At 43.8% G+C, this 23,416-nt stretch overlaps 1 pseudogene; it reads left to right on the top strand.

Annotated features, from left to right (window-relative positions):
* The first annotated feature begins 4,736 nt into the window (after positions 1-4,736).
* Positions 4,737-23,416, top strand: part of LOC142451722 (nucleophosmin pseudogene) — a 157,626-nt pseudogene continuing 138,946 nt past the window's right edge.

Raw genomic sequence — 23,416 nt, 5'->3', positions numbered from 1 at the left:
GGGAAAAGATAGCCTAAAAAACTTGTCTACCATTCTTGAGAAAACATTTTTTAAAAGACTGATACATTTTGCTAATGTGCCTTCTATATAAAAATTATTTAAATCTGGATGACTATATGGTAGAAAGCTTTTTCCAGGACTTGTTTTGATGTAGAATGGATACTTTGGTGCCTTGAATTAACACTGGTTCTCTTGGGGGCAGCAGGTTAGAGTCATTCATCCTACACAGGTATTTCTCTACCTCATGCCTCTATTTCTTCTTTTAATCAACTTATACAAAGTCAAGGAATGCCAAGAGCAGAGCCACACGGAGAATCTGTTTGGAATAATTTAAGTGGCTTTAAAAAAAATCAATCAATACCAACAAAAAGAAAATGCCGTGCACAGGATAGGAGACTTGGAAACAAAGGAGAATTCATAGATTCAAGTTCCCTTGAGTTATGTACTTCACATATGGGGGTTTTCAAAAAGTTTGTGGACAATTTTTCATATATTTAATTTCATTTCCACCAACTTTTTGCAGACCCCTCATGTATAGGATAGCTATATAGAACATGTCTAAATTTTCTGATCATTCAAATGCATTGTGACTATCTAATTTCATATAGAATTTCCTAACTGGGTGGTGGATCATTTCTGTGTTGAGTTCACAAAGTATGCATTCTCACTGGAAAAACAGGATGGTAATTTTATCTGTTTCGTGAGTGAACGTGTCTGAAGGTCTGTAAGAAGGTGGAATGAGTGACTTGCAGATGGCCCAGTAATTTGTGATTAACCGGCCTTCCTTTCTTGTTGAGGCGACAGACTGAAACAGTGCCGGCAGTACTGGAGTCTTACCTTCGTAACAAGGAAACGCTCTGTTAATTGGTGGATAAGCAAGTGACTACATTCCTTGGAGTCTCATTCCCTCTCTTGGATCTCATGCAGTCATATTATACACCAGTCTAAGTGGAGGCATCTCTGTGTGATTGTAGATCATTTGTCTACATTACATAAAAGGGCTTCCAAAGTTCTTGGAAGAATTCCATTATCTTTCCATTCCAATTTTCTACAAACTGTTGGGAGCCTCCTCATATGTAGCAGAAATATTGATCAGATCATTGAAGATACTGAGTTTTAGGACATCTGATTGTAGGCTATAAATCTATACGTTGGGTGTGCAGTTGGTTTTACTATTCCACTTTCGGGGCTAATATTGATTTGGATCATCTGATGCCATTCCCTACGAAGAACAAGTCCATCTCGGATTTTTCCAGCTATCTCTTTGCGGGAGCTTTAGGTCCCTACGGTTGCTTGCAGTTGGCCTTTGGTTGGTGCTTCTGCTTGGCAGGGAATGGGATGTTCCACTTTAGACTATTACTATTGCTAGATGCCATCGAATTGGTTCCGGCCCATAGCGACCCTTTGCAAACAGAATGAAACACTACCCGGCCCCGCCCTGCCCCATCCTCACAATTGTCCCAATGCTCGAGCCCGTTGCAGCCCCGGGGTCCATCCATCCCATTGATAGATGTTATAGTCTCGGAGAGTACTGAGATGTGGGGCCGTCGTAGTGAATGTTAGCTACGAAGAACCCTGGCGTTGACTTTCGGGGGCGCTCTCATTTGAAAGACTGTGAAACAGCCGCCGAGCAGTCATCCCATTTGCTCAGCATCCCACAGCAGGATAAAGTTTAGAACTCCGTATCGTTTGCGTTCTCATTTCACAAGGCTGACTTAATCGTGCTTTCGGATGGTGAATATGTTAATGTTCTGATGAGTGAAGTTGGATCTGGAGATAAGAAAAAAATAAGCCCTGTCTTCAAAGAAAGCCCCTCTCCACATCCAATCGGAGCATGTCGGGCAATAAAGTCTTTCCGAAGTTTCCTTCAATAGAACCTACATGACACTCTCCCAATTTCATTTGCTTTAATTTGCTCAGCTAAAACCTTGACCTGTGCACATATGATATATCAAGTGGACAGTAAAACAGCAGGGGGGAAAGTGCCTTAATGCCCTTTGTGTCAGAAGAATATCCTGAAATTATATCGCGTTCATACCTTTACAAAGCACCATCTGGCTCTTTTGCTTGAGTGGCTGCTGTTTTACCGTGCAGGCTCCTTGGACGGTAATTAAATTGAACAGTGTCCTTGATTTAAAGTCAAAGGGGAAAGCAGTTAATTGAATAGAAATGCCAGTTGTTGTTGTTTTTTTGAAGACTAAGCCAAGCTCAGAGAAAACATAAATATCAAAAGAAAATTGCCCTGAGCAGTTGAGATGCATCCCTTGCTCAGTGGACACAATTTCTTTTATTTCATTTGATAAGCCAAGGGAACCCCGCGTCCTCCGGCCTGTTCTGTATGAACCTTTGCTCCAGAGAAACAACGAACGGACTTTGTGATACCTTGTCACCTGGGGGCAGAGGCTTTCGAGCATTTTCTCACTGGGGTTTTCTGGTCCGTTTTCAGGTGGAAGGGGCGGGTGTGACAGAAGCGGGAACTGAAAGATGGGATTGTTTCCTTGTCATCCTGTACCCTCGCCACCTGGCGACGGTGATTCTGATGAGTGGAGATACATAATGGCTACCTCAAGGAGAACTGCTCCTTTCTTCCCTGGAGGTCAGGGACCGGGAGGACCAGGAGGGCATCAGAGCTGTTGCAATGTGATCTCATTTGGAGGAGGATGGAGTCCTCAACATTGAGAGGGTTGAAGAAAACGCCTCCAAAGGCATGTTCATAAAGTTCTTAAACCAGTAACGAAATGTAAACAGCACGCATCTTCAAGAATGAAGGATTAGAAAAGTAGGTCCCCAGAGATAATTTTTTTTTTTTCAAAAGGGACTTTCTTATCAAGCGACAGATAAGAAAGAAAAACCCAAGCGAAAGGAAGGAAAGATCAGATTTCAGTGCTAAACTCTGACGTCTAATCAGCACGGCAGCTTTTAGCACGGTCACATTGAAAGTCGTCAAGGTTGGCTCGCCTCGATTATATTTTCCTTTTATGATTAAAAAAATATCATCTTATGATGACCTCATGTGTGTTGGAACCGAACCGAACTCCATAGGATTTTCTTGGCTATTATCCGACTCACAAGGTCACTGGGTCTTTTTTTTGCTATGGCCAACAGGTGGGTTTGAAATGCCAACTTCTTGGTCGGCAGCCAGGCAGAGGTTGTCATGACTTGGAATATGCTCAGTGCCAAAGGACTTGGGTGTTTGCAGACCGCAGAGGAGATTGCCTGAAACCCGACAGATGTGGGGAGAAGAGAAGTCAGAGTTGGGACATGGGTGAAGAAACCAGGATTTCTCCACTTTCTCCTTCTTCTTCCGAAACTCGATGGGTGGAAATCTTTTCACCTTTGCACGTAGAATAAAGCAACATGACCTTGACAATAAGTTGGCTTCTGTGCCCTCTTTGGTAAGCTCGTTCTCTGCCCCTGATGCCAATTGTGTAGTCTGCAGGTGAAGGAGCAGGCTTGCATCACCCAGGGGAAGGTGAGCGCAGCGACAGAAGGACTAGGGGTGCACAGGGGAGGCTCAGGCTCAGCCCTGGCTATGCCACCATTGAAGGTCCCTTTAAACACACACGCAACCCCCAAACCAGACTTGCAGCCATTCCATTCCAACTCAGGGTGACCCCACAAGACAGACGCCAACTGCTCTTTAGTGTCTCCCAGGTGAAAGCTTTCACAGCAGTCGCCGGCTGCCTCTTTCTCCTACAGAGTTCACAGGTGAGTCCTGACCTTGCACTTTCCCAGAAGCAGGTGAATGCTTTACCACTGAACCACCTTCCCTCTCCCTTAGGGCATATGAACTTCCCTCTTGAAGCCATAGTTTCCTAATTTCTGCTAAATGAAGGGCCCAGATCAGATGATCTCTCAATGTCTTATAGCGCTAACAATGGTCGGTACCAACTTCCTCTCTCCTCAGTACACAGACATGGTAGACTCCCATATGCATTCACCAAGATGGGCATTTCCTAACTAGGGGACGTGAGATTGTCTGGGACCCTGTACATTAAGCATCCCCTAGCCTTCTGGTTAACTCTAATGCAATGAAGATCCTGTGTGTGTCAGAGCACAGCTGGGCCCCACAGGATTTCCAATGACTGATTTTGGGGGGACAGTGGATTGCCACGTCTTTCTTCAGAGGCACCGCTGGGTAGACTCAAACTTGCAACTATTTGCAGCACTACAGTGCATCAAGTGGAGGTGAATTATTTTTAAGTAGTGTATTAGGAACAAGTTTATGCGATGAGGGCTTCGCTGCAAAAGGATGCTGTTTACAAAATATAAGACATCTGATCTGCTAACTTTGCTTGAAGAGGAGCTCATCATTTTTCTTGTAGAAAACTTCCACCAGGTGCTGTCTTTTTAGATTCCCCACTTAGAAAAAGATGGGCCTGGCGATCAAAGGCTGAAACTTTCCTGTGTAGTATTCAGAAAAAACCCCCACCAGGATTTGATGAGAATTGAGAAAAATAAAAGGATTCTGCATAGGCATATCATTTTTTCAACTTATTTAACACAGAATTCAATCCTTCCCTGACCGATCCACCCTCATCAGCACTACTAACATCGTAAGCAACGGGCAAGAGCAGCGGCCATGGTTGGGTCTCCATCTGACCAGACTTTGTTTTTCAGGAAAAGAAAGTGATACTTTTTGTGTACTCACCCTTGGGGGCTGTGAGCAAAGTAACGTGGCCTTTAAAATGAGGAGCTAATAGCAAGAGAGACGAAGTCTTGATCTATGTTACAACATGGACGGAAATGGAAGCCATGATACTGAGCAAAATAAACCAGTCACCAAAGAACAAATGCCGTATGCCCTTCTATGAAAATCCAAGGGAAAGCAAATGAAGAACAAAGCTTACTAGTGGTTAGCAGGGGCAGGAGGGAGGGGGCAAAGGAGAGGCAACAGAGATGGAAAATCACATAGATTATGGGTAGGATTGTTAATAAGATACATCTTGTATTATAGAAAGTTGAATGCAACAACTTGAATAGGCAAAGATTGTGTGATGGGTATAATTTTAACAACCACAAAGGAATCCTTTCGGAGGCATCTTATATACAAGAAAACCTGCCACGGGACTTGTTCCTTGGCTTAAAGGTTTCGGGTCATGGCCAATTAATTGGCCTGATAGTGTTTTACCTTCTATTTTCTAGGTGGTTGTGCTGTGCCTTGGGATTTAAAAGTTCACAGGTGATGATCCGAGCACCACAACTGGACTTTTTACTTGGAGCAATGGATGACAGAGAGTCAGGAATGGGAGGAAGAAATGAAACGTCGGCCAAACAAGCAACTGTTCCCTTTGCCATGAGACCAGACGAACTGTGCGTTTTGATCAAAGATTCTAAAGAAGATTGCTTAGCAAAAGATAAAAAAATGTCAGAAAAGGGAAAAAACAAAAACAAGAATGCAGAACAGAATTCCAAATGCTCATGGATGCTGAACTTTCTGGAGTGCTGGAGGGTGGATGAACCCTGAAAACAATTAGCCTGAGGTAATTTTTATATCTGACACCACAAAATAGCCCCAGTCGGCATCTTTATATGGAATGATAGTTTAGCTTCACTAGTGGAAAAGTCTCTTTTGAATATACTCTGTCTCATGGGGTTGAGAGGAGTCAGAATGGACTCAATGGCCGTGAGTTTGGCTTTTCGGTTGCCCTTTAAGTGTGAAGCTCTTTTAAGATTTCCAAAGGGGAATCCAATGACCACAACTCAAAAGCTTCCATGGGAACCTTGGGGGGAAAGGGATTGATGGTAGTGGGGGAGGACCAAGGCAGAAAAGACGGGTTACACAAGTCGTCCGTGTTGACCTTGTGGAATAAGTGAACCTTGTTGTGTGGATCATCAATAAAAACAAATGAAACACGATAGGAAACAAAAAAGAGTAGTTCGCAATTTGGAGCCGCTATATGTAAAACCGCCTGCATTTTTTGGGGCGATTGGGAGCTATACTTGGAGGTTCAGTGTGTGGCCTTCCCTTTTATTTCACACGGTGGCCAAGGACTCTGTATTAGCGGTGACATGATATCTGTGGGTGTTGGTGCTCATTTTCACTCTTATGCAATCTTATTACTCAGTAGGTTGTGGGGTGCTTGTGTGGCTTCAGACACTTCTCAGGCAACACCGTCATGCGTGATGTTGCATAGCACAGTACTCAGGTTTTCTTTCAACATTCCACATATTTCAACTTTCAAAACAGTATCTGCTGCTTCAAAGGAGTGGTGTTAGAAATGTTCTTTTTTGTGTGTGTGTTTGCAGGTTTCAGTTATAAAAGGACTTAAAAAAAATTTTTTTTAAGTAGGTTAGCACACCCCTTAGGAAAGTCCCTTTCTGGAGCACAGTAGAGGGCAGAGCAGGAAGTCAAAGGTGGCCAGCAGAGATTGTGACGACCAGCCTCAAAGCATGTGCCCAGTATCTGCATCTCTTCAGAATAGTGTGACAAACTAAGCAGCCAGGCAGTAAATACAGAAATGTGGTCCTATTTAGATGAAGACCATTTTATTAATGAGCATCACTTGCCATTAGACTTTTCTGAGAAGTAGAATTTTGGAGTTCCTCGTTGTCTCCTATAGAGGTAGTGCTCGGGGTTTATTTTTGATTGAATGGATTATACTAGGCTTGAGGGAGTGAAAAAATGTGCATGTAAGCTCTTGTTCCATTGATGACCAGCTACGTGGTCTCTTGTGGCTGCGGTTCCCTCATTGGCTAAAATCTTGGCTCCTCACGCAGTAAACCATAGCCCTAGTGGAAGGTGGGACTGCCCTAATAGAAGAGGCACGATTGGATTGTGCCGTGTCATTTTGACCCCTTTCCTTTCCCAAATCTGTCTGAATTCTCACCAGAAAGTGAAACAAACTGTAACATCTTTCAATTTGAGTTTTTATTCTTCTTTTCGATCCTTCTCTCTTTGTCTGCCATGTACCGTATCCCCACCTCTCCCCTCCGCACTCATAGCTGAAGTAATAATGAGAAGTCCAATAGCCATTATAATTTGTTAAGAACTACTATATTCCAAAAAAAGAACTACTATATTCCAAGTACTGTTCATACCCTGTTTTAGTGAATCACACAATTATGAGTCATCATCGTCATTCCTATTTTATAAGTGAGACAATGGGGCTAAAAGGGACTGGAAATCACAAGAGGTTGGGTTTGAATCAAGGCTCCATGGTTCTGAAAGCCCAGGTCTCTCTTCACAAGAATTGTGGGCACTCTTGGGCCAGGTAACTCTCCTTTCAACTTTATAATTTTCTGTATACACGTACCCTCTTCTTTTCTATATAGTTTATTATTTCTTCTGCCTCCAATTCCTTAATTTTATAGCCACAATAGCAACGGCAATTCTGGTGCAGGTACTATGGAGAAGCTTCTTTGTTGAGTCTGAGTCTCAGCCAGAAATCACCATGGATTGCCGTCACCTCCTCTCAGTTGGAGAGCCTATAATTTATCTTGTCATACCTAGAAACACCTGAGAGGGGAATTTAATTCTTTAAAAAAATCATTTTAATGGGGGCTCGTACAACTCCTCACAATCCATCCATCCATCCATCCATCCATCCACCCATCCATCCATCCATTGTGTTAAGCATATTTATACATTTGTTGCCATTACCATTCTGAAAACATTTACTTTCTGCTTGAGCCCTTGGTATCACTTCCTCATTTAATTCTTAATGTTACTCTACAAGCAAAAAGAGATCAGACAGATACTAAATGACAAATCAGAACTTCAATCCAGAACTTTTGACTAGAAGTCTAGTCATTTTCTCAGGTCTGGCCCTTCCTAGCCCCTCAGCAAAATCTGTTGGATGGATGCATGGGTTGTAGCCCAACACCTCAATGTATTTCTTGTGCCCTTATTAAGGATTTCCGCCCTGGTCAGAGAGGCCGTGCTCTAACTAAACATTTGGAGGCGTCAATCCATTGAGCGTGTCTCAGGAGAAAGGTCTAATGATCTACTTGCATAAGCTAGGAGCCATTGAAAATCCGACAGAGGACAGGTCTACTCTGACACATGTGGGTGATCATGAACCTGACTCAACTGGAGAGTCATTGGTTTGCTTTTGCCGTTGTTCTTCAGAAGTTCAATTTGGCGGCTCAGGGAGGAAGCTGTCTTCGTGACGGCATGAAGGCTAGACATTTGCAAGTGAACTTAGGACACAGTACAAGGGAGAACATGAAGAGACAGGGGCCGCTTCCACTCTGGCACCCACTGATAAATGAGAATGGACTTGGTGCAATTCTATGAACACATGGATATCTGACATTAGAGACTAGGTTGGAAGCAAAATAGACAAGTGGAGGAGATGTTACCCACCAAAAGAGAACTTTTCAAAGAAAGGGCAGCAGCTGTTGGGAAAAAAACGAATTCTTCCTCTTGTGAAGAATCTTGTGTGCATTGAGAAAAATTCCCAAGACCACACGTTTAACACATGGTCCCCTTTCCTCAGTTACCCCCCAAAGCATCTCACCGATCTTTCAGTGGCTTGAGATGGGATTCTTCAATCAGAACATAAATGCTCCTGGGGATGTTCTGTTACCAATTAGGACAGGGACTTGTCCGGCATTTGTGAGAAAAAGCAATCTTTTAAGAAATAATTTTTTTGAAGATACAGTCCTTGTACAGGTGTTTTATTGCAGTACCTAAAATATCTTCCAGCTACTAACTGAGCATGATTTAGACGATGATACTATTTGACGTGGCCTCATGCATCATTGGCTCAGAATTTATAGAATAGTGATGACAATGACAGTCCTCCTCCCGTCCACGTGGGACTTATTTCTCCACTAGTAGTTATTTAGTGACTGTTTGAACAGGTGCTCCTTTAGTGACGATGTTTCTTTTTCTACTGGTCTCTATCAATAGGAAGTAATTTACATCTCTACTTTCCTTAGGGCCTCTCTAAAATCATTGGGTCTCTTTGAGTTGGAATCGACTCAATGGCGGTGAGTTACAAAACCATAAGGAAGCAATGGGATTCCTCTGGGCCTCACTCTCCTTCCCCCCAAATTGGAAAGAACACTGGTGGCAGTTGGCACACCTGGCTGTTGTCGGGTGCTGTCTAGTTGACGCTGACATGCTGTGATCTGTCGGGAGCAGCACTGCTCTATCAGGTTTTTCTGGCTGTCATCATGTGGGGAGCAGGTCGCCAGGTTCTTTTCCTGCAGAGACACTGGGCGGGTTAAAGCTACCACCTTTTGGTTTAGTGGCCAAGCACTTAAGCATCACACCGCCAGGGCTCCTTGGCTGCCATGCAGGAGAGTGCAATGTCCTCTGTATCACCCACAAGTATGCGTTCTTCTCATATTGATTTACTTTGATCTCCTATAAAGGAGTATATGAGAGCTTGTATGTTTTGGCATCAGGGTGCATGTATTTTTTCCTGGTAGAGGATAAGGGAGCTTTTTCTTGGGTTATCGATAGACATCATCAACACCGCCATCATTATCATCACCATCATCAACATCGAGGGACTATTACTTATAGGTCAGTGACAGAAACAGATGAGATAAAGGCATACAAGACATCTTTGCAGCAGCGAGGTTTCTGGCTCAATCAGAAAGACCACGTATGCTAATGTGTTAAATAACAATGTAAAGTAAGCTAATTGTGTTAGTCTAGGTAGACTAGAGAAACAAAATTCATAAATACTTATATTTTATAAGAGAGAGTTTTATATAAAGGGGAATTGTACATTAAGCATTCCAACCCAGTCCAGTCCAAGTCCATAAATCTGACATTAGCTCCTATGTTTGACATTGATCTGCAAAGTCCTCCTCCATCTCACAAAATACACGCAATGACACCGACTGCAGGACGAAAGCCGAATCAGTGAACGTGTAAGCATATCAGCGCTGGCAGGACTCTCCACACGGCTGCACCGAGGGCTGTATCCAGGTAGGTCCATGCAGCTTCTCCTCAGGGATGTCTTGCAGGAAGTGAGCCTTGCCAGCTGAAGCAGGGAACTGGCTAAGGCAGCTGCATCCTGCTCCGACCATCACAAAGCAAGAGATCAGACAGGCAAGGTTCAACGAGCCATTTATCCCTCTGCCCCTTCAATGAATCCCACATGTGTTCATCGGCCAGGTTGGCACAATAAACCTTAGCTATCACACGGATATAAATGCCAAATGAAGACTGTTGCTATTGTTAGAAGGGGTGTCAGTCCCAACTCATCGTGACACTGCGCAGGACAGAAAGGAACACGATTGGGTCTAGCCCCCACCCTCACAATGGTTCCGTGTGAGCCCACTGCAGTAGCCACTGTGTCAGTCTGTCTCTTTGATGAGCTTTCTCTGTTCCTTGGCCTCTCCCCTTGCCCAGGCATCCTCTAGGGACTGGTCTCTCCAAATAACAAGTTCAAAGTAGGCGAGACAAAAATGTGCCTCTTTGATTCCAAGGCGCATTCTGGCTGTATTTTCACCAAGACAATTGTTTTTGCTGTTCTGGCAGCTCACACACTTCCAATATTGTTTGCCAACACCATCATTGTAACGCTTTGATTTTCCTTTGGTCTTCATTACTCATTGCCCAACTTTCACATGCATCTGAGGTCATTGAAAACCCCATAGCTTTGTCCCAGTGCACCTTAGTCTCTACCGGGTCATCCTCTTCAACACGTTAAAGAGGCCTTGTGCAGCAGATTGACCCAACACTGCCGAGAGTTTCATAGCTGCTGATTCTGGCAAATTTTCTGGTGTCTTAGTTCCAAGATTGTAGAACCTCATATTTCTGACCTTATATTAATTGTTTTTGAGAAAGAAGCAATAATTGAAGGAAAATCAGAGGAAAATCAAGTAATAACCCTTCCACTCAGTTACTAATAATGCACTTAATCATTTCTTTAAATGTTGAAAGATTAAAAAGAACACTTTTGCCGTTAGTAGTCACATCATTTCGGAAATACTACCTTTCGAGAATTCACAACTACATCTCAAATTATTCTCTGATTAAAATGGATAATAAATAAACATTCCTAAGGATTTCATACGGCTCAGAAGGGGAGGAGTTCCACGGGGGTCGAGGTAGGGGCAGGGCAGTGACATCATGAGTTCACCCCAGTTGAGTGACACCATGGATGAACGGACGTTGATGCGAAAATCAGTCTCGGGCTTTGTAATCTTGAGAAGGGCAGCCAGTGAAATAAGACTCATCTGTCATCTCTAGAATGGTGCATATCTGACTTTTATTTCACAGTGTGTTGCACACGCTGTATTTCAGCCTGCTTGTTATCCTTCATCATGAACAGCTACCTCATTTTCCATCCCTGCCAGCTATCACTGCTGGCTTCTCGGCTTCAAGTTGCAAACAGATGGTTTTGCATAGATTCTTTGGAATGTGACCCTATAGGGGCAGTCTCACCCCGACGTCTTTAGTGATTAATTTGCTTTGAGGCTTCGTGCCAGTCACTTTCTCTCTGCAAGTCTCAGCCTCTGACTTTCGAGCAGAAAGTAACTGGACTCGCCTTTTGCTGTTCAAAGCCCTATTTTGTGGTCAATGCTTTTCCTCATGGATAAATCTTCGATGAGCTCGCCACCGATAGAAGTGGAGTTTTCTGATGGAGACAGTGGGAAGGCAGGCCTCTGTCTTCCTTGGTGGCTTTAAGCATGACAGCATCGTGTAAAACAGTTTGGAAAAGATTGAATCAAAAGACCTTTAAAGTCTCCTCCAAGGAAAATATTTGGTTATTTTAATTCTGTTTCGTGGGGGGAAAACTTGTAATGGGATCAGATCAAGTATCCTGGCATGTCATTGAAATGGAGTGTTACATCGGTTCCATTTTTGGGGAAAAATTCCAAGTCACAGGGAAACTGCCAGGCCTATGGGAATTTTTTTCTCTGAGTTTGCACAATTTTGGATGCTTGGATTGAGGGAAAATAATTTTAGTTTTATTTCATTTACTTGGGGCCACCCCAATTAGCAGGGGGTAACATGGTTGGGATTTCCTTGTAACTTGGATGTTCAAATATAGGATTTGCCTTTGGTTAATCAACTCATCTTGTACATGTAAACAAAACAAAACACCCCCCCCAAACAAATACCAAAAAACCCCAAATAAACAAAAAAAATGTGGGTACCTCAATCAAAGAAATATTTTCTTGTTTCCAGAGTTTCTAAGAAAATACATCTTTGGGGAAATTTTCTGCCTTTATTTCTATTCATAATAAAAGCAAATGAGTAGATCGCATCTAATGGCCACACTTGCCTATTACACTATTCAAACCATTAAGAAGCTAACTTAGATGATGTACCCATTTTGAATGTCATATGTGCATGCATCCTGTGCACAGATATGTGTGATACACATTTCTCCATTTAGAGAAGTTCCCTCATTAGCATGCTTTGATACCTGATATGTCTGATATCATATAAGATAAAATTTTAGTATTAAGTTGATAACAATGATGGTTGAGAATAAGCACAACTTTCTTATTAGAGAATACAGTAAAAATTAAGTCGTATTTCTATTATTTCTCCAAGAAGCACCTGCACTTCAGCCTCATTCAGAGTACTGCAGGGTTGAAAGTGGTAGAGAAAGCTGAAGGGCTTAGTTCTGATTATTTATTGTAGATACTTGCAATGTACCTCATTTTGATACCAAATCATGTGTGGTCGTTGCATTCTGTGTGGTCTTTCTGCAACCGGAACACGATGTAGTTAGTATCGCTCAACACAACTGGCCCCACCCTGACAACATTTGGACCTCCATATCTCTGCTATAGCTGAATATTCCTCAGTTAGTTTGGAAGTAGTAGGGGTGAGGATGTGACTTACTAGCTTCCTTGAACTCCAGTAGACTTTTGGGTCTCTGGGAAATCAAGAGCAGAGGTTACCAAGAAAGACGTGACTTATACATGGACACTGGTTGGAACAACACTTTACTCATGGAGACAAGACATCGAGCAAGGCCAGTTTCAACCACAGGCGCCACTCTCCCATGGCCAATTGGACTCAAGTGCAGCCGACCTGGGAGTGGTGGTCTGCACACATCCCTCTTTCCTACTGCAGTTGAAATTCCCTCCCTGGTGGGAACAGATGTAGAAATGTGTTTGCACATGTGCCATGTGACACACATGCTTGAGCAAAACAGAGAGTTTGCTGTGTACCCAGAACAAGAAGGGGGTTTTCTTGATTGCTGGGAGATAAAGCAACAGCTTGGTTTCCTGACTCCACAATCGGGGAAGATTCTGGGCTCAGAGTTTTGGATGAGGTGTCTCAGGTGTAATTGGAAGGCAGTCTTTTCTGTCTCCCCCAAAGTCTCCTTGGTGAGATAGATAAGCTCTGGCAGGGCAAAGGCCATCCAGGGCTTTGTACATTGTAAGTCAAGGCTTGATGAATTTGAATGTCTTTTCATCATAGCTTTCTCAGTTCCGAGTATCATATTTTGAGGTAGAAGGTGCTCACCGAATACGTCCTACACGAATGAATGGACTAAATGGAAACACATGCATATTGTGAGAAATATTCTGGTGGGCATTGGATGGATGGCAGACTGTGCTAAGGCGATCATCTATCTGCCCTGCTACATCTACTCCCGGCTCTGCTCTGGCTGACTGACCTTTGTAAAGTGCACCAATGGACTCCTTTGCTCTCTGGCTTTGGGTTGGATTTGACCAATGGGAGGCACTTGCAGAAGATGGGAGGGTGAGATTGAACTCCCAGAGATTCCCCTGGTCACTGGGTTGGCAGGAGCTGTATGACTCCGGATAAGCGTCAGGGGTCTCTCTAGGTTCTAGCACCTTTCCCTTCTCATGCTTCTTGGGGTGTCAAGGTGGTAAGGATTTCTCAATATTGCTAGGTCTGGGGAGGTTTACTCTTCCTTGTTGGTTTCTTTTAACCCTGCTGACAACTTTGTAGCCAGCCCCCTCCTGCATTAACCTGCCCAAATCTCACACACACACACACACACACACACACACACATCAGATAATTGTAGACAGATGAGTAGATGTCAGGCACCGTTTTAGGATCAAGTAACATCATCGGCGTAATTAATTATCTTCAAGGTTTGGCAAAGAAGGCAGGCCTTAATCCAATAATCACCCTAACAAATACAAAATTACAACTTTGGTAAGTATGGAAAGCAAACTTCTCTAGCGGGAGTGCTGGGAAAGGTTATCCCAAGAGAATCTGATTTTGTTTGGGAGATCACATCATATGAGGCTTCCCTGAGGAAATGGTGTTTGAGTTGTGATGATCGAGAAGTAGTTGTTCATTAGTCAAGGTAGGTGATGGTTAGGAAAGGGTTTTACAAGAGGGTGCAGTCTAAGTAAAGAGCTGAATTTAAGGGAGGATGGCTTCACTCAGCAACTGAAAAGAGACCAGGTGACTGGAACCCAGAAATAGAGGGTGACCGTGGTCCAGAGGGAAGCTGCAGGTGTAGGCAGAGGCCAGATCCAGATGATCACACAGGCCACGCAGAAGACGGAGGTCTTTAGTCTCCGAGCCGTAGAAAGATGCTGAGATGCTTTAAGGATAGTGTGTATGGTAGAAGACCCAGATGCAACACATGAATTGGAAGAGGGCTGGGCAAGAGTTAATTGGAAGAGAATTCGCAGTGCAGGGTAGGGATAGGAAGAGAAGTGTACCTACCGAAAGATTTTAATTTATTTACTTAGGAAGTTGTAGTGATTTAAACACCAGCGGGGTTATACATGGTGAACGGGTTTCGGTGGAGCTTCCAGACTAAGAAGTGACTATGAAGAAAGAATTGGCTGTCCACTTTTGAGGGATTAGCTACTGATAACCTTATGAATAATAACAGCAGGACATGGCTCGCTATGGGGCTAGAAGCTGAGGCCCTCTGACTGGAAGGGACTGGCGATATGAGATGGATTATCACAGTGGCTACAACAATGGGCTCACACATAGCAACTCTGAGACTGGCACGGGACCGGGCAAGGTTCTGTTCCGTCAAACCCAGGGTTTATCTGAGTCGGAACCAACTCATTGGCGCCTACCACACTCCCTCCACACATCGCCCCACCTCCACGGACTTGCAGTTTGATGAAGATTTATAAGTCGGCAATTAAAATGGGCAGGCGAAGCCCTGCTCTCCTCTCACAACAAGATTCTGGAATCACCAGGCCGGCTGTCGTACAATTGTTTATGTTGAACTTAATGCTTGATCACGATCGTGTTTGGTGAAGGATTCACTGTAGCCGGGTGGGCAGAGACGGATCAGAGATAACAGCCAGCCTTCTGTCTTAGGAACCAGATGGATTGTTTTGCTCTTGACTGAGACAGGCGACCTTGGAAGAGCTCCAAGTCTGGGTCTGCGTGTGTGTGTGTGTGTGTGTGTGTGTGTGTGTGTGTGTGTGTGTGTGATCTGATCTTTTGGAAACATGTTTGCTTTGAAGAATCTTGGGAGCATTAAGGTTGCAGGATGTCATCGGCAGTTTGATGGGTGGCTCCCAACCTCTGAGTCCAGGTGAGACCAGAGAAGTGAGTGTGGGTGGATCTGTTGACATTTAGCTGGTAAAGGAAGCCCTGGCAAGGCTTGCTTAAGGAAGGCGGTGAGACTGTGAAGGGAAGAGAGCCTAAGGTCCAACCCCTCAAACTCTCCATCATACGGTCACCTGGGAGAGCGGGAGAACCTGGCAAAGGACACCGGCAAGATGCGGGCAGAAAGGAAGACAGCCCAGGAGAGAGGGTGGTGTCGCTGTGTTAAATGCCGCGAGAGACAAGCTGAGTATTAACAGTAGGCAGTCGGTTTTGTAACATGGGATTCACCCTGGTGACTTCACCGAGAGCCGTTTCCGTGGAGCAAGGGGAGCGGAAGCTGGGATGGAATGGGTTGAGGATTTGGGGTGGGAAGCCAGGAAACGTGGAGGCAGTAGGTCAAGAAAGAGAAGGAATCGCCGCTGGAGGGACGTGTGAAACTGAAGCTTGCTTTCTTATATGCAAACATAGCTGTATTAGAGAGAGAGCTAAACAAAAGGCTTGGCATATATAATTTGGACAGAAAGGGCCTGGAAGATGGGCAGGCGCCCACTACAAAGGAGCGAAAGGAGACAATCAATAATAGATCATTTCTTAGGTGGCAGGAGACGATAGGATCCAAAGTGCGGCGGGAGAACGGGTTGGCGGACATGCATTTAGAACTCTCAGTAAGATAATTCGATGATTTTCCTCTGGAGCAGAAATAGTTCTTGGCAAGCAAGTTGCCACTGTGATCAGAACCTTCAGCCACACTGGCTAGGCACTTTTGTGTGGATGTCGTGCTGAGTATGTCTGTAGGGATGCCTCGGTGGTCCCGTGGTAGACTCCTTTCCATCTTGGCGGGAGACCGGTGTTAGATTTCTGGGTGGTGACCCTCGTGAGCCCCTCTTGAACAGCGACCACCTGTTTGCCAGTGAGGGCTTGGGGGTGGCCTGATGCTGAATAGGTGTCAGAGGAACTTCTGGACTAAGGAGAACGAAGAAGAAAGGCCTGGAAATCCATTTCCCAAACCAGCCAATGAAAACCCTGTGTGATCGCAATGGTCCAGTCCATAACTGATCACGGAGATGGTGCAGGATGAGGCAGACTGTCTATGGTGCCAGTGCATCGGTAGATACCAGCCACACACGACACATGCTAACCTAGTGCGTGCTAGTGAAAGGAGCTGCAGAGGCGAATGGGATACAAGCCCCTCAAAGCCCGCAGGAGAGAGATGGCCCTGAATAGTCTTGATAAAACAGACTAGCGTCTGTAACATAGGGACCTGTGTCCAACCATATTTAATAGTCTTGGGCGTTTCAGTGCTTAGCTTAAGACAGTGGCTCTCAACTTTCCTAATGCCGTGTCCCTTTCATATAATTCCTCATGCTGTAGTGACCACCAACCATAAAATTATTTTCGTTGCTACTTCATCACGGTCATTTTGCTACTGTTATGAGTTGGGTGACTTCTGTGAAAGGGTCTTTTGACCCCCAAAGGAGTTGCGACCCACAAATTGAAACTGCTGGCTTAGGAGGACCTCTTTAGACTCAGGGGTCTAAATTCTTTTTGGCAGTGATTCAACTCTCTCCTGGAAGCAAACACTTTCACTCTTCTGTGCTTCAGTTTCCTCACTGATTAAACTCACTGACCTTGAGCCAATCCTCACTCATAGCGATCCCCTGTGGGTTTCCAAGCCTGTAACTGTTTACGGGAGTAGAAAGCTTAGTCTTTATCTCCAGGAGCTGTTGGGGTTTTTAACTACTGACCAGGCAGCTTGCAGCCCAACCCATAAGTACTATACCACCAGGCCTCCACTCATTGATAAAATGCGAATTTTAATAGTGGCTTTTTCGGAGGGGGCTGTGTAGTGAGGAAAGTCAAAAACAATAATGGTCTGAGCAATACATTTGAAATGGTCTATTAACAATTAGTGCTACCTGCATGCTAAATAATGAACTGCAATCCCATCGTCGTCAAGGCAAAAGCAGTTGGGTAGTATTCTCATGTTTGATCACCGGTCACATGGCAATCATTGTATTTTCAAAAGTTATTTAGCATAAAAGCTTTCCCCTTCTTAATAATAGGAACATGTATTGGAAAGTTGCATGGTCAAAAGCTAAAAAAAAATTGTGAAAAGTTATCTCACATTTTTTGGTGTAACTATACTTGATTGTTCCAGGCGGATAAGAATTTTGCTTCAGCAAATATTCTTTATTGAGCCTGGCAGTGCTTCACAGTTCCCTAAAGCTTTCCGTTCTCTACTAGTATCAGTGGTCTGAAGCCATTGATCCTTCAGCTTTCAGTTTTCATAACTGAGAAATAAAAACATCTACCCTGACTCACAGTGACCCAATACAGGGTCTCTGAGGCAGTATATCTTTAGGGAAACTGACAGGCTCATCTTTCTGCTGAAGGGTGGATGATGGGTTTGATCTGCCAAACTTACAGTTAGTTCAATGCTTGCCTGACAGCACCACCAGGGTTACTAAGTGAGAAATAGACCCGCCCTCCCCACCCCACCCTCTTTTAAAAACATTGTTTGTACGACTTAAACTCGAAGACCTAAAGTAAGCTCATGCAATTAATTGATTAATTAATTAATTAAACTGGTTCTTCCTGATAAGATGCCCACAATTTAATTCGATTACTTAAAGCAACTGGATCTGTTTGTTCAAACAAATCTACTTTAGGGACTTGGCATTCGCACATTACTAAATGGAGTTTTGAATGAAATAGGTGCTTTTTTTTTTTTTGAGTGCTAACTCGTGCCAGCTTCTGGGATTTTATTTGTGTCTCTAATCTCATTTAGTCCTCTGAGCAACCCCAGTCGATCCTCATCATTCGCTCCTTTTTAGAGCCGATCATATTGTAGCCTGTTCACGTTTACCCTGTCAGTAAGGAGTGGGGCTGGTGTGTAGACCCCACTCTGTTTCGGGAATTCTCCCTCTTTCTTCTCTTCTTGGTGGTGGTGGTGCTTATCCTTGTTAGGCATCTTCAAGTCAGTTCCCAATCCCAGAGAACCCATGGACAAGAGAATGAAACCCTGTCTGGTCTTGCTTCAGCCACAGAATCTTGGAGTCCATTATTCTAGTCACTGGGTCAGTCCATCTTTCTGAGGGTCTTCTGTTTCGCTGACCCTCAACTTTACCAAGCATGCAATAATTCTCAGGGGACTGGTCCCTCCTGATAATGTACTTACAAGAAGCAAGACAAAGACTTTCTATCCTTGTTTCTAAGGAGCATTATTCTGTCCAGGCTTCTAAGTCAGAGTTGATTGTTCTTCTGACAGTAGATGGTATCCTTACTATCTACACCAATCCCATCATTTCATAAAAGCAATTCTTCTTTGCTCCTTCCTACTGTTGTCCTACCTTCACTTACATGTGTGGTGACTGACAACACCAGGGCTTGGATGGCACATCTCTTAGTAATAAAGGTGTATTTCTTAACATTTGAAAAGTGTTTGCTTTTTATCATTTAAAACAGGTCTTTTGCAGCAGATGTGCCCAATGCAATATCTCATTTGGCTTCTTGACAGCTGCTTCCAGGTGCTGATTGCTGATCCAGGTAAACTGAAACCCTTGGCAACTTCTGTATGGGCTGAGTTGTTTATGTTGAGGTGTCTCTGTACTGAAGGCTGTATGTAGTCTTTGCTTCTCATCAGTAAATGCTTCAAGTCCTCTTTACTTTGAGCAAGCATGATTGTGTCATCCGAATATCTCAGGTTACTAATTAGTCTTCCTCCAATTTTGATATCATTTAATTTTCAGATAGTTCAGGCTCTCTGATTATTTGCTCACCATACAAATTAAGTGTGGTAAAAGGATATAGCCCTGATTTTAAACCATGCCATATACCCTTGTTCTATTCTAACTCCTGCCTCCTGTTTAATCGTCAGGTTCTGTATGAGCACAATTAAGTATTCCAGAATTCCCATTCTGTAAAATGCTGTCCATAATTTTTTATGATCCATGCAGTCTCACCTGTCCATGAAAGTAAGCATCTTTCTGGTAATCTCTGCGTTCAGTCAAGATCCATGTGACGTAAGCAATGCCATCCCTTGTCTCACATCTTTTGCAGAGCCTGGTTTGAATTTCTGGCCATTTGTTGTCGATGTAATCTTCAGCATAAGTTTTGAGTAATAATTTTTGAGTAATCTTCAGCGTAATTTTCATCATGTTTTATTAATGATACTGTTTGATATTTTCCGCATTTTGTTGGCTTGTCTTTCTTTGTGATTGGCACAAATTCAGATCTTTTTCAGTCAGTGGCCAGGTAGTTATTTCCCTAGTTTCTTGGCCTAGATAAGAGAGCACTCTTAGTGGTGAAATATTGCAACTGGTATCCTGTCCATGCCTGGAAACTCACTTTTCACTAATGCCTTCGGAAGAGCTTGCATTTCTCAGGATCATGCGTGACCTCCAGAAATGGGTCCACAGAGACCAATTTATTTTGGTACAGTGGTTGGATTTTCCTTGCATCTTCCCTCGGTACTTACTTCCTCTGTCATTCAAGAGCTTGCTCACAGAATCCTTCAATATTTCAACTCAGGGTTTAATTTTTTTCTTCTTCTCCTTCAATTCGTTCAGCTTGAGAACTGCCAAATGAGTTTTTCCCTTTTTGTTTTGATCTCTGGATCTCTGCACAATCTCATTCATGATCATAGCTTTTCTTTTCTAGCCACTCTGTGAAATCTTCTGTTCAATTTTTGAATTGCGTCCTTGATCTTTCTTGCTTTAGCTGCTTTACATTAAAAGGCAAGTTCTGGCATCTCCATGACACCTATTTTGGTCTTTTTCTCCCTTTTCATGCCGGTCTTTTGAATGGCCATTTACTTACTTCATGTATGTCCTTGGTGCCATTCCATAATGACCTTGGTCATTAGTGTTCAATGCATTTAGAGATGGTCTCCAAATCCAGGTGGTAATAGAGCATTTCCTATTCATCTTTATAAGTTAAAAAAAAATCCCCCTTCAGACTGCAGGTATCAGGATGCTGTCCTTGTCATTGCTAGGTGCCCTTGAGTACATTCCACTCACAGTCACCCTATGTCCAACAGCACCCTGATGTCACCCTGCTCCTGCCCCAGCCTCACCAAAGTGGGACTATTCACTTCTGAAAAGTCACCACCCCAAACCTCAGGACTTTCCACGCCATCAAGATCGAATTTCCTTGTTTACTTTGTCAATTTGAGGCAGCTGCCGCCTCCTCTGGAATTGCGAAGGCCGGTCTAGACAACAGCGGACTTTCTTTCCATTTCTAAAATTCTAAGATCCAGACCAGCTAGGGACAAGCAGAAGCTTCACTGCTTTGCTATTTCGTCATTAGCATCCATATTTGCTGGCGAAAACCCACAGTAAGAATCTTGACACGCCTTGGTTCCAGAGGGTAAGACCAACTACGTGGAAGCTGCCTTTGGGACAGAGTGCATGCCTACGGAGGTCTCTGGGCCTGGCATTCTTGCTGCCCAATATGTGGGTAGCGGTGGGCTTTTCAATCGGCATAGTCAGTTTGGTACCAAAGAGGTGGTAAAAGACACCTAATCCCTGTGAGAGAGAATTCAAATGGAATGTAACTGAAATAAAAAGTCTTTCCTTCAGAGCCCCCGAGCAGCCAGTGGATAATGCAGATTACCTGTATTAATGCTCTTCCGAAAAGTCAATCTCAGCCAGAATTACTTAATCACAAAGCCTTTGAGTAAGGCCAAGGCAACATTGAGAGCAGATCCACCTCTTATTCAGATGCAATCCAATTAAAGCCAAACCTGATTTAAGGAAGATGCAAGGGTAGGTGGTTGAGCAAGAATATTCTCATGTGAATTCCTCAAGCCAACAGACCCACCTACTTGTTGATGTGATTTAGACAAGCTGTTTGCTTCATTTATGCGTGGATCAGCTTATGTATCCACCTACCTGGAGCGTCAAGGCGGGAAGCTCAGAAGAAATGTTTAATGAATAATTTATAAAAATACTTAAACTGTGATTGTATAGTTTCTGTGGTAGAACCCACATTTTACAGTTGTCTATGCTTCACATCTATTTGGAGAAGCGTGCCTTACTACTGGCATCGTTTACTACCCTGTTTCCCCGAAAATAAGACAGTGTCTTATATTAAGGTTTGCTCCCAAAGATGCACTAGGTCTTATTTTCAGGGGATATCTTATTATTCCATGACGAAGAATATGGTACACATTTATTGTTTATTGTTTTATTAAAAGGGACCATGCACTTCCTGTCTGCTCCGGCTGCGCTGCAGCCAACAGTGAGCTGCTCAGTGGCGCCCGCTGCTATGGTCCAGAGTCCAGAGTTATGGTAGCTTTGAGGGGGCCTTATTTTCAAGGAGGTCTTATTTTTGGGGGGTGCCTTATATTTCAGTGAGAGGAAAAACTGTACATAGGTCTTATTTTCGGGGGAGGTTTTACTTTTGGGGAAACGGCATCCGTTGAAGGTGATTCCAGTGTTAGTGAGGTCGAATTTTTCCCAACTTGGTTGCCTTTTTTGTGTCCTTGCTGCAAACACTGACCTTTCAGTTCACGGCACATGGGAGATAAAATAGACAACTTCCTAAAATTTCTACACATCTCGCTGGAAGGTTCTTCATTCAAGGGGTGATTTTAAATCTAGACGTAAGAAGGTCATTTGAGCCAACCCTTGGCTTGCCAAGGGGACAGTTCTTTTATTTTTAAAAGTCATTTTATTGGGGGCTTGTACTACTCTTATCACAATCCATCCATCCATCCATTGTGTCAAGCACATTTGTACATTAATTGCCCTCATCATTCTCAAAACTTGAGCCCTTGGTATCAGCTCCTCATTCTTTCCTCTCCCTCTTCCACCCTTCCTCTCTCCCTCCCTCACAAACCCTTGATAATTTATAAGTTATTTTTATTTTTTCATGTCTTACACTGTCCGACGTCTCCATTCACCCACTTTTCTGTTGTCCGTCCCCATTGTGATCGGTTTGCCATTTCTCCCCAACCTTCCCCTTACCTTCCTGGTATCGCCACACTCATTGTTGGTCCTGAGGGGTTCATCTGTCCTGGATTCCCTGTATTTCCAATTCCTATCTGTATCCATGTGCATCCTCTGGTCTAGCCAGATTTGTAAGGTAGAATGGGGATCATGATAGTGGGGCATGGGGGGGTGGGGAAGCATTTAAGAACTAGAGGAAAGTTGTATGTTTCATCGTTGCTACACTGCCCCCTGATCAGCTCATTTCCTCCCTGCGACCCTTCTGTAAGGGGCTGTCCAGTTGCCTACAGATGGACTTTGGGTCTCTGCTATGCCTCATCATTCACAATGATATGATTTTTTTGTCCTTTGGTGCCTGATCCCTGATCCCTTCGACACCTCATGATCACACAGGCTGGTGTGTTTTTCCCATGTGGTCAGGGGGACACTTCTAAAGATGGTGCTGAACACCTGCTGACAGCTGGAGTAAGAAACTGGCAGGTCTTAAAGGGAGCAGAAATAATACAAGGAGTATATGTTTTAAGAGATGCAGTAGAGAGATAGAGAGAGATAGATTATTTTATCCACACATAAAACATAATCCATACCCCAAACTCAAAAAAACAAACAAACCCCACTGCTGTCGAGTCAGTACTGACTCATAGCAAACCCCTGTGAGTTTCTGAGACTGTATCTGCTTATGGGAGTAGAAAGTCCTGTCTTTTTACTGCTGGTGGTTTTGAACTGCTGAGCAAAGTAGATTGAAGCCCAATGTTTAAGCACTCCACCACCCTTTGGAAGGGCACCCTTCCAGCAGAATAACTAGAGTGCAACAATGCCACTTACCTGTCACACCAGCGCGAAAACGGTCCTGTTTGAAAACAATCATGTTGCTATGACTGGTCACAGGTACGTGCTGTCAGCAATGTCCTTCCCCGGTGACCGCATGTGTTACAGAGTAGAGCTGCATCTGAGGGTTTTCTTGGCTGCAATCTCAATGGAAGCCATTGACGAGGTCTTTCTCCTGAGGTGTTTGCTGCTGGGTGGCCTT

The sequence above is a fragment of the Tenrec ecaudatus genome, chromosome 6 (genome assembly GCF_050624435.1).
Source record: "Tenrec ecaudatus isolate mTenEca1 chromosome 6, mTenEca1.hap1, whole genome shotgun sequence".
NCBI lineage: Eukaryota > Metazoa > Chordata > Mammalia > Afrosoricida > Tenrecidae > Tenrec > Tenrec ecaudatus.
The sequence above is the reverse complement of the archived record's forward strand: the minus strand, read 5'-3'. Positions and strand labels throughout refer to the sequence as shown.